Genomic DNA, 12,487 nt, shown 5'->3' with positions numbered 1-12,487 from the left:
ACCTCAGAGTTTCTATCCCTTTATGTCATCAGCTGAACCGTGGCTGTTGTAAACTTAATGACCAATTTCCAAAAGTTGAGATATATCCATGCCTTCAAATCCCTGTCATTTCTGGAGCTTTATTCTTATGTCTGGGGTCAACTGCATGGTGAAGGTAATATTAGTGGCTCACTGATTTTGTGGGGCATCTGGGTCCATGGGAGTAAACACCTGACATATCTCACACAGCTGTTCCAGAAACCTAGTGGGCGATTCTTCTGGTCCTTGAATGACCTGACCTACCCACCTTGGATACATCGGCAGGTTTTATGATTGCTGCTTTTTGCCTTTTTTGTTTTATTATCCCAATAATGATTGGTGCAAAAAAAAAAAAAAGGCATCCAATTTCCTCTTACCTTGAAACAGTTTCCAATGGGTTGAAAGGGCCTGTGGCTTCTCTGAAAATGGAGGGTTTGGGGGTCTTCCAATTATACAAGCCACTGGTAGAGAAGAAGCTATAAACCATGAAGGGTGGGGGAGGTTGAACCACCACTCTCCTGCCCCCAGGGCACTACTGGGAGAATTACTTCCCCTTTCTCTGGCTGCAGCCAGCTGCTTAGAGAAGGAGGGGAAGGAACAGAGAGTGCTCTGACTGGGGGCCTATTTCTCCTTCCTGCGCAAACTCAGAGAACCCCCTTACCTCCGTACTACAAGTGGGAATCAAGCAACCAAACAAGCCGGAAGAGCAGGGGAGAAGGTCCGTTTTCTCCTGTGGAGCTGAGAGAACAGACAGAGGCTTGGGTTTTCTGTGAGTGACCAGGACAGCCCAAAAGGATTCAGGTCCCCAACAAGAGGGCACAAGCCTTAAGCCAAGGGGTTGTGTGTGGCTGGGGAGCCATCAACATCACCATAACAACAAGAACAGCTGGCTGCCAAGGTGCCACCCAAAGGAGATGTGCCACATCAAGAGTGAACAGCCCTGGACGGTCCATGGGCTAATGGGAAAGCAGGAAATTAGACGATTCATCAAGGGCATTGTAGCTGTGACCTAGGTCATCTCATTTCCCTTCCGTTTTAGATCCGTTTCTCCAAACAATAGAACTGACAGAAACACGCAGTGACACTAGTCATACGTGACACATTCATACACCCAAACAGACCAGGCGAGTCCAGTGACACTTCACAATGATCCTGGACACAGGACCTACAACTGCGTCAGACCTTTCCTGTGTCCTACCCAGATGACACCTCTTACAGACCAAACTCACCTCCCTGGTGTTCAAACCAGAAGACTTTTGATATCTCTTTTGGGGGTGCGTCCCCCTTGTTTCCCCGTGACATCAGAAGGACAAAGCATCACATCCTAATCCCATGACGGGAACTCAAAGCAAATCTGTCAGTTGATTGGAATTCAGTTTCTGGTGATTGGTTTTTAATTTGCTCCACTGCCGTGTCACAGTTTGATTGAGTTTGGTAAAGAAATTAGTAAATGTTTACTTAGTGGTAACGTAGAGCAGAAAATAGGGAGGGGTGACCTGTGTCTGCTAAGCTTGCAAATGCAAAAAAATCAGAACATCGATTTTAAAGTCTTCCCTCCAGCCAGAATTTTGGAAAGCAGGGCATTAACATAGTTGGATGATTGACTGACAAGTAGTGTCGTTCCAGGGAATTTACAATAATAAATATTAAATGTATACTTAAAAAACAAAACAGTAAGGCTCGCATAAGACCAGGGAGAAAAATATACTGCTCCGGGAAAACCTTTCTCACAGGAGGAAGCTGGTGTTTCAGACCTGTGAGGAGGACACTGGAACTTATTCAGCTAGTAACATATTTGAAAAATCTCTATCCTGATGGATCCACCGGTCAAAGTTGGTGTGCGTGCGTGCAAGTCTAGACATCTACGCATGGGAAAGCCAGATGTCAATGCCCAAGTGTCTTCCTCTGTTGCTCTCCACCTTAGGTTTTTGAGGCAGGGTTCCTTGCTGTCTGTAGCTTACAGACTGGCTACATGGGCTGATAAGTTCTGCTTTCCTGTGAGTGCTGCGGAGCCAAAGTCAGTCTCGTGCTTGACCACTTGACCATCAAGCCTTTCATCAATTACATCACCAGTCCCAATTAAACCAAAGTCAACTGAAAAAAAGTGCTGATAAAGATGACTGATACTTTTTAATTTTGTTCAAAATTATGTCTATGGAGATGCCTGCAAGTAGGGGCGTTGCACCTGAAGAAGGGTTGATCAAGCAAACTGTACAAGGGTGTCTGCAACCTCTGGGCACGTTAAAGGCCTTCTGAGAGGGAGGTCCCCTGGGTCAACGCTACAATCACAGCCAGAGTCCTCCCAGAATGCAATGCAACCAGCTCCAGGGAAAGAGTAGCAGCCTCTTTAAACCAGTGATTTCATGGACCCAGAGAAAAATCTCTCCCCTCTATCTTCCACCCAAGTCTTCTGGGCTAGGACACCGTGCGCCTACCTGTGTCTCCTCTGCTGTGAGTAGAAAATTTTCCCCTGCCACCGGCCCCCCAGCACTGTTAGAGTGCCCTACTTATTCTCAGGCATCTGGAATCTCCTAGGTATTCATGCCCTGGTTCCCTCAGGTAAATTGTAAAACCAGGGGACAGCCTCTGCTCTCCAGCCTCGGCTCAGAAAGAAAGAGAGACAGGGATTCTAGACAAGCATAACTGTAATGTGAACTATTCGTTGTTTTGGTTGACTTCTTTTCTAATAAACTACTTTTTTACTTGCTTGCCAGTTTGTTTGTTTTGAGACAGGGTCTTTCTACATAGCCTGAGCTGTCCTAGTGCTCAGTACGTGGACCAGGCTGGCCTCGAACTCACTGAGATCCACCTGCCTCCGCCTCCTGAGTGCTAGGATTAAAGGTGCGTGTGACCACACCTGCAGCAATAAACTGCTTTTATGCCATAAAAAAAACCCCCAAAACTATGTGTATGGGAACCATATGTGCGCACGAGTCAGAGATGCCCTTAAAGGCTGGAAGTGTTAGATAGCATGGAGTTGGAGCTACATACAAGAGATTGTGAGCCATGGAGAAGCAGTTGACATGGGTGTTGGGAATCAAAGTTAGGTCCTCTATAAGAGCAGTGTGGGCTCTTAGCTGCTACATTGTGTCACCAGTGCTTGGTATTCTTTGGAGCATAATACTACAAGCAGAAACCACAGAGGAAAACGTGGAGACGTGGATGATTCGATGGCCCATGTTTTCAGTCACATCACACTGAAGTATTTGCAGATGAAACGATAGGATGTTGAGGATGAGCCGCCAAGAAGAAGTCAGAGAAGATGATGGATGTGAGACAAGACTGATCATCTGTGAGCCGATAATTGTTGAGTCTGCATACTGAGTTGACGGGGACAGGGGGTTTTACATATACTGTCCTATGCCTGTAAATGTTTGAAGGTCGTTTTCATGATAAACATTATGCTTTTAGTCCAGTCACAAACTGGGCAGAACTTCTGTCACAACTCATTATTAAAAAGTCAGTGTGAGAAGCCAGGCCCAGAGAGGAAATTGCTGGCTCTGCAAGCACGAGAGTCTGGGTTTGATTCCCAGCACCCATCTAAAGGAGCCAGGTGAGCTCTGTAACCTCACATGGAGTGGGCAGAGACAGGCACAGGGGCTTGGGCATTGCTAGTTCATCAGTCTAGATGAAACAGTGAGCTCCAAGTTCAGTGAGAAAATTTGTCTATGAAAAGAAGGTTGGAGGGAAATAGAAAAAAAAAGCCCTTGGTACCCCTACACACTAATGGACACACACACACACACCCTTATTCAGTGGAAAGAAAAACAGACTGATTACAGGCATTTTAAAAATTTATTTGTTTGTGTTTTTTTATGTGTTTTGTTTGCTTGTAGGTCTGTGTAAGGGTGTCAGATCCCCTGGAACTGGAGTCCCAGACAGTTGTAAGCTGTCATGGGGTGCTGGGAATTGAACCCAGGTCCTTGGGAAAAGCAGCCAGTGCTCTTAACCACTGATTTATCTCTCCAGCCCCCAGGCATCTTATTTTAATACATACATATAGACACATACATATAGACATATATATATGGAAAGTATTAAAATATTAAGTGTGATTAGTTTCAATGAATCTGGGGCCTGGTGAGATGGTGAGATGGCTCAGTGGGGAACAGGGATCACCATACAGCCTGAAAACCAGAGTTCAACCTCCGCGACCCGCAACCCACGAGGTAGAAAGGGAGGACCCACACGTGCATGCGCACAGTGGCATAGTCGCCCTTCCCACACACAAAATTAATGTAATGAAATTATTTTAATAAATGTACTTTCATCCGTCGATTGACTCAAACACCGCCAATAAAATGAGGAACACTCTGCTGGGTGTGCTGAGGAGAGAGTGATCACCTTCATGGTTTTCTGCCGAACGTTTTCATTGGAATTCCTTTCTGGATGGAAATGATATATCCCAAGATGTTTAAAAATATAGAAGATCTATAATCCAGTCATTCAGGATGGAATTTGGTCAAAAGAAGCAACTCGCAGGGGTTTTCAACCCTAGGATGCCTGTGGCAACATACTTGAAAGAGAAAACGAAAGGAGGGCTTCAAAATCAAAAGAAGCAAGAAATCAGCCATTCCTACAATGGGCTAATAAGGACCACTAAAGCTGGAACTGTCATATCAAAATGTAACAATCCAGGCTCCTCGGCACAGGCTACAAGTTCAGCTTCTTGGGTGACCAAGGCAAAGGGAGCTCAAATTCAAAGCCTGTTAGGTTACAGAGTGACATCTTGTCTCAAAAGAGTGAGCTGAAAGACTGGTAATGGCTGTGCCTCAGTGATAGAGTGCCTGCCAAACATGCAGGAATCTAGTCCTAGGGCCAGTCTGTAGAACTGAAGAAACAGAAAATAAAGATAGATAGATAGATAGATAGATAGATAGATAGATAGATAGATAGATAGATGATAGATAGATGGATGGATAGATAGATGATAGATAGATAGATAGATAGATAGATAGATAGATAGATAGATAGATAAAAGTGCCAATGGAATTATGGGATGTTTGGTTTGACTGACTGGTCTGATATATGTACATGTATATTCTGTGTTTTAACATTTTCTTAGTTTTGTAATTAAGAAGACAATAAGGTTCATTTCATTCCAAATCATACACAAATGAAGAAGATATTTCAAAAATAAAGATGTTTTCCAGTCATTAAGTATATTTAGTATACTTTCAAAAGTTGGCAACCTAAACCCAGGTATGAGGAGACAGATTCAAGAAGGCTGCAAGGTCAAGACCAGTGTGGGCTGTGTAGCTGGGCGCTGTCTTACAAACTGATCAGTAAGGTTCACCTGCCAGGGAGATAGCGAGTTCAGAAAGAAGGGGTTCTCGGGGTTAGGCCCATCTACTACAGTCTGCTATGCTGTAGTATGTGAGATTTCCCCACACCCAGGAAACTCAACTGCACAGTTTGTGGTAGGACAGCATTTGTGTTCTCCCCCGTAAGGAAAAAGAAAATCAACTACAAACAAAACTAGCTCACAGAAGAAGTCACTTTCTATTAGCACAAGAATAATATAATGTTGTTACCGAGACCTATGCAGCAATGTCTGCAGGAACTATATATAGAAAATGATCACGAGGGCAGTCAAGATGACTCAGTGGGTAAAGGTGATTGGCTTATGGCCAAGCCTGACAATCTGCATTTGACCCCTGGGTTCCACGTCATAAAATGGAAGGACTAAACCAATGCCCCAAAGTTGTTCTCTGACCCTCATGTGTGCACCATGGCACATGCACCCCCACACCCACAAAATAAATGAACTGGAGTCTTTAAAGATTCTTTTAAAAAAAAAATGAACAAGACAGCCCATGGCCCTCCATCAAAGGTCTCTCTTTCTCTCTGTTTCTCTGTCTCTTTCTATCTTTGGTTCTGGTGTTTCTGTGTCTCTCTCTCCGTGTATTCTTTATCAGTAACCATTAGTAAAGAAGATGTGAGCAGGATCATTCAATCCTTTGTGGACCCGAAGAGAACAGAAGGATGAAGCCCCTCCCATGAGTAACCAACCTCTCCTCCCAAGCCTCTCCTAACCCCAGACTGTGGCCTCAGACTGGGTTCAGACCTCTGAGCTGAATGACATCACTGGCTGCCAGCCAGCAGGTCATGGGATGTCTCAGCCGAGCCCCACAGTTCAGCTCCACTCACCCATCTCCCATCATGTGACCTGTCAATCTGACTCTGTAGAATACGAGTGTGGGCTTCGGGGTTCTAGGAGAGACAGCTTTGCAACTGGCATGTCCCCTCTGTCTCCTCCCTTCTCTGGTGACGACATCCTTAAGTAAGGGCCTGAGCTCTGTTGCCTTGTTTCTCCAGCGTTTCTACTTCTGCTCTCCTGAGCTACCCACACATTTCCCCTTGTGCCTGTGGCTATATGACACTGTGTTATCCTCAGGAGGGACGTGCCCTTCCCTGGCCGCATCATCTTCGTTCTGCCACAGACATGCTTCCACAGGTCTTCGCTTAGTGTTTTCTTCCTGGCCTCGGTCTTTGGCCAATAGTGGTGCAGATGCTGTCATTGACTCCTTGGTACACAACCTGCTTCCTCCTCATCCTTGTGGTTTCTCTGCTGCGTGCATTCTGCTACCTTCTGGGACCTCATCATCTTTATGAGCTCTGTTCTCATGAAGAAACGTCCCAGACAGGCTTGCTTTTGTAGAGGAACCCATCAAGGAGAGCACGATAGACCTGGAATTGAATCCTCATTTTTTAGGGCAGGAAAACCACTTCTCTGAAGCCAGGTTCCCCATCTCAAAAAGGTCTAGCAACACCTCTTGGAAGAAAACACCTCGTAATCCAATGATGATGCCCAAGCTCTTCAGCACCACGTGACCAATTTCTAGTACATACTAAAAAGTTCACAAAGAATACCTGTAAGGCTAGAGGGTTAACTCAGTTGGAGCGCTACATGCCTAACAGGGTTGAAACCCTGAGTTCTATTCTCAAAACCACACAGACTGGTCAGACACTTGTGATCTAGCCTTGAGGAGTCAGAGGCAGGGGAGTCAGAAGTTCAAGGTCACCACTCGTGGCCACCTAGCAAGTTTGAGGAAACTTGAGCTCTGTGAGAGAGATCCGGTCTTAACAAGAAAAAGAGGACCGCAGAGTGGGGCTTGGGGGGCTGAGAGAAGATCAAAAGAAACAAACACTCCCTTTAATCTTCAGTTAAAGGCCAATCAGCGATGAAGAACTTGGGCTCAAACCCCGGCTCTGCCAGTTCAAAACTGGGTGAACCTGGGCACAAGGTTGTCTTGCCTGCCGTAGTGGGGTGGGTGATCATAGAACACATATACTGGATCAAGCACCTAGCATTGAGATGGCTTGCCATGGATCCACTACTGTCCACACCAGACAGGCACAGACCACAGAGCTCTTGTCTGTTTCCAGAAAATTCCTTTGCACACATGCTTTGTGCTCTGTTTGCAATTTAGTGCCTTGTATATAATGATTGCGGTGGGGTTGGTGGTGATTACGGAAACGAACACTTTGGAGTAATTATTGTGCTTGCGTATGAGATATTGGTACAGGCACTTTACATGGTTGACTTAGCTTGTTTGCCAACCATCTTGATGAAGCACGTACTGTGATTTTTCTTCAATTGTAGATGAAGGAACTGTCATAGTGACAGTAACTAATTTCTAAGGTTACGGCCCTAATAAGTAGAAACATCTAGATTCACCCTTGATCTGACCACCATATTCTACTGATTTTCACAGTGTATACTCAGCGACTATCTGTCAACGGAAACCAAGTCTTTATGAATGAATCATTGTCAAAGACGATGCTGAGAAAAGAGAAAAACAGGTTTGCAGAAGATGATCAGATAGCCTCTGGTTCCCTCTGTCCCTGAAGAGCTTGTCCCCTCACTAGGTGCTTTATTCTATGCCTCTACCCATTTGAAACAGGGTTAGGTTTCTACGTAGCCTCATGACTTAACCAAGGCTAGCTTCTGATCTGCAATCCTCCTGCCTCTGTGTCCAGAATACTGGCATTATGACATGTTACCACACCCAACTAATTACTGCTAAGAGCAGTGTGCATCTCATTCTTTTCCCAGTTCGCTTGTTTGTTTTCCGTGGCTGAAGACTGAGCCCGGGGTCTTATGCATGCTGGGCAAGCACTCTGCCACAGGCCCAAGTCTGCCTATGGCTACTCTGATTGACAGGGCATGGCAGAAGTGATTCTGGGAAACCTCCACGCTTAGGTCTTAAGGTAACTTCCAAGTTCCTCCTGACTCTTTTGCTATGTTTCCTGTGGGGCAATCCAGCTGCCACGATGTGAAGAAGCTCAGGCTATTCAAAAACAGAGTGCATGCGCAGAGATAATATCCACAGCCGCCAATGGTCCCAGCGCAGACATGGTACTTCCAAGGGAAACACCTGACAACATTGCCTTCTTCCCCGGGCTTATGAGGGACCCATGGGGAGACCGCTAACCAAGCCCTTCCAAGGAACCATTGGGAACACCTTGTTTTTACTGCCAAGCTTTGCTGCAGTTCCTTGACTAGCAGTAGAAAACCGGTTTTGTCCTGCCATACAGAACCCTCTGTACCAGAAGCACTAGGGAGAAATTTCCACTTAACCTCGATTCCAAGAGAAGCTGGGTAATGAAAATATTCTCTCCCTGCTCGCCCAAGCCCAGGCACAAACTGTGAATTGCGTGTCCCAGAAGAGACCCTCTCACTTTGGCTGGTCCAAGGCTTGCTGCCAAATGCATTCCCTCCTAAAGACAGGTGGGAGCCATCGTTGGCAATCACAATTAACTTTTCCTTTTCTCTCTGTTGCTTCTCTATTTTCTTCCTTTTAATATATCTATTCTTCCTCCCCCTTGCCATTTCCTCTTCCTTCTCTCTCCCTCTCTCCCAGCCTTCCTCCCTTTCTTCCTCTGCCCTTCTCCTTTATTTGGAGACAGGCCTTTTGTTGCCCAGGCTACTCAGGGACCTACTACATAGCTGAGGATGACCTTGAATCCCTGATCTTCCTGCCTTGACCTACAAATGCTGGAATGACCGGCATGTATCACTATAACTAACTTCCTTGTACACTTTCTTAAATAATTTCTGGCACATAATAGGACATAGTTTATATATATATATATGTATATGTATGTATGTATGTATGTATGTATATATATATATATATATTACTTTCCAGGGAAAAAAAGGACCCAAAGTTTAAAAAAAATAAATAAAAAGTCACCAGGTGGGGCTAACCTATGGTCTGTCCTGCAGGAGAAAGACTGTCAGCCTCAGGGTTATTGTGTCATTTGCACAGTGGCATTAAGAGTGGATGCACTTTGAGAGGACAGAATGAGTCAGTATTTGGGGGCCTTGGTACATATTCTTTCAAGCTGGGGCTTAGGGGGATGCAGGGCCAGTTGTGAGGACAAACAAAAACTAGTGCAGAATCCAAAGGTGTATTGTACAGGCATGAGGGACAGCGGCATGAGCAGGTGATGTGTCTTGTGTTCAAGGCCACATGTTGGCTGGGAGGGAATGATATTAAATCAAAGTCTGTAGCTAAATTATAAACACCTTGAGGGGGGTTCATTTCCTCCTCTAAGGGGGGTTAATTTCCTCCTTGAAGGGGATCCACTGTCAACACAGGAGTTCAGATTCCAACTCCACACTCTCCAGGAACCTGCTCTCTTCTCCTGGGTGACGTTCTATTGCTGCATCCTGATACAGCCTGGTTCCTAGGTGGCATAATCCCAGACTCACAGAGGGACAAATGGAACCACATCGGCAGTGGCAATGTTTGGTGCTGAGACCCTGGGGAATGTTGACTTCTCATTTTCCTTCCCTTCTGCTTTCCACATTTCCTAACATGAGCATTGTTACTTGCAGAATGTTGGAAAATAAAAAATCAGCTTTATTTTTGCCATGCCTTCTGCGCCATCCTAGAAGGACCTTCAGCTTATTTTGTAGGCAGCAGAGAGACATCAGGACTATTTAGGAAAGAAATAGCCCCATCTGGTCTGGGAGGAGTGCCCAGCTCAGTGTGGAGGTGTCTCTAGAATGTTCACCAGTGCTACGCCCCAGAAGCACCGAGGACCGCGCAGGATGATTCTACAAACACTATGGATGGGTTCCAGTGTAAGGCCCACTCAGCAACCTCTCCACTTCCGAGTCTGCTGTTGCTTGGCAACCCTCTCAGTGACACCCTTGCTTTTCTGCCAACAGCTCTTCCAAACCTGCTGTTCCCTTCCCAGCTCTGCCTGCGCTCTCTACAGGTGACAGCAGAAGGGGCTCGCTATAGTCAGGACGCCATGGTGGGGTTTCTCTTGCTTGCTTTCTGTTGCCTCTTAGACCTGGTGACCTTCAGTAGCTAGGTCCCAACAAACGTTTGCTATCTTCTCTAATCAGAAGGAAAACAACGAACTTCCATGTTGGAGGTAATATTTAATTTAACATATCTTAATGCACTATATTTGCTTTTGTTATAGGAATGGATCTGAGTCTGGAGGGCTCCTGACGAAATTTTCAGATTCTTGTGTTCCAGGACTGTGACTCATGCCAGGGACAGACAGTTAGAAACAAGGATAATTTATTAAGGGTAAGGTATTCCTAAGACTAGGAACAGGCTTGTGAGCTCATAGGTAGCAATTGCCTCCCACACACAAACTTCCAAACTTTCCAACTTGGGGGCAGGGGGCTCTTAAAATATAGGGTGTTCTACAAGGAGCCAGAACATTCCCTCCTGCAAGGGGCCTTGTAAAGCTCGAGAAGAAACTCAAAGGCCTAAAACTGACCAGAGCCACTGGGTCCCTCCTTCCCTAAGCGTTTATAAATGGTAAGAACTGCTGAGGGGCATTGCCAGACAAACCAAGCTGTGGTCGGGCAGCAGGCTTAGAGCCGCGAGCTGCCTGGAAGAGGCAGAGACCCAGAAGAGATGCTCTTCAACTTGTCAAGCAACGAGCTCCAGGTTTCGGGCTTTTGTGAGCCAGCACCACCATGGGGGGGGGGTCAGGAGGGGGGTTCGTGTGCTTTGGTGATGCAGCTGTCTTTGGGTCATTTCTTCTTCTGTAAGCAACCTCTCCCGCATGATCTTATAAGTAACCTCAATAAAACTCAGCAAGTAAGACTCTGGCAATTTCTTTATTTTTAGTCTTCTGTTGGTTCCCTCGCTGGGGTGAGGGGAGGTTTGTTCACATCTTCCCAGGAATAGTGGAGAAAAACGAACATACACACACACACACACACACACACACACACACAGGCCCAGGAGGCTCATGACATTTTTTAGGTACTGCTTTTCCTATGTTTGTATCTCTCTGTTTGTTACCTGCAGCCCAGGTGGGGAATAGGTTCCAAATCTTCTGCCAGCTAGTTACATATGTTAATTTTGCTGCTGCTACTGCTGCCTCCAATCCCTAACCCCACTCACAGCTTCAATTCCTATAGTCATAGAATGTTTTTAATGAAAGGTGACCACAAGGCTAAAGTGTCCGTAGTCCCCCCGAAGCTGAAAGCCACAAAGCATTTCCATCTTACAGAGTGTGACCTTTGAACTCCTAAACAAACCTTGCTGCTGGAAACAGTTATTCTTGTTACCAATTATTGCAGAAACTTTTCTCTCTCAGCTTCAGTCTCCCCTGGAACCTGCCCTCATCGCGCCACCTCCTTCACAAGCTTCTTTACATTCTTGTTGCTCCATGGCTACAAGAAGGGAAGGATGGTCCATGTTCATTAGCGCTAATGTCCCAGTATCCAAGAGTCCTCAACCCAGGGGCTCTGTGTATCGAAACTTCCGAAGCCAGTCTATGGAGGAGGGAATGCAAGGATGTAATGTGTGTTTCCTAAGTATCTCGCTGCCACAGGCCCTTATAGGCTGCTCTGTGGGGATCACCAAGTGCTTCCTATCACCTCTTTTTTTTTTTCGAGACAGGGTTTCTCTGTGGTTTTTGGAGCCTGTCCTGGAACTAGCTCTTGTAGACCAGGCTGGTCTCGAACTCACAGAGATCCGCCTGCCTCTGCCTCCCAAGTGCTGGGATTAAAGGCGTGCGCCACCACCGCCCAGCTTCCTATCAACTCTTATCCGTTTTCAGCTCCGTGGGCCACAGGAATAATTGCTTATCCCCAGCTGTGAGAAATAGTAGCCCCAAGTTCAAATGCTCACTGAAGCATTTGAGAGGTGAAGGGTTTTAATAAAGGCCTCAGCATCCCAAACAGGGAACTCTGGAGACGGAGGAGGTTGACTAATTCTCCAAGGTTCACAGCCTTTGGTAAAAAGTCTTTGACAAACTCAAGAAGCTGTGCTTCCTCAAATGAGCTCCATGGGCTATCATAAGCCCAATGAGGTCTGGAATCTGGAAACAAATGTATTCCGACTCTGGATGAGCGAGTGGCCCGGCAACCATTCATGCCTACTCTGTGCCTGTGCAGAGACATCACTGCTAAAAGGAGCTCATGGAGAGTGTGCCACACAGTGCCAAGAAGCTTCCACCCCACATCTTGGAAAGACAGGCA

The sequence above is a fragment of the Chionomys nivalis genome, chromosome 23 (assembly GCF_950005125.1).
Source record: "Chionomys nivalis chromosome 23, mChiNiv1.1, whole genome shotgun sequence".
Classification (NCBI taxonomy): domain Eukaryota; kingdom Metazoa; phylum Chordata; class Mammalia; order Rodentia; family Cricetidae; genus Chionomys; species Chionomys nivalis.
This window is presented reverse-complemented; position numbering follows the sequence as displayed.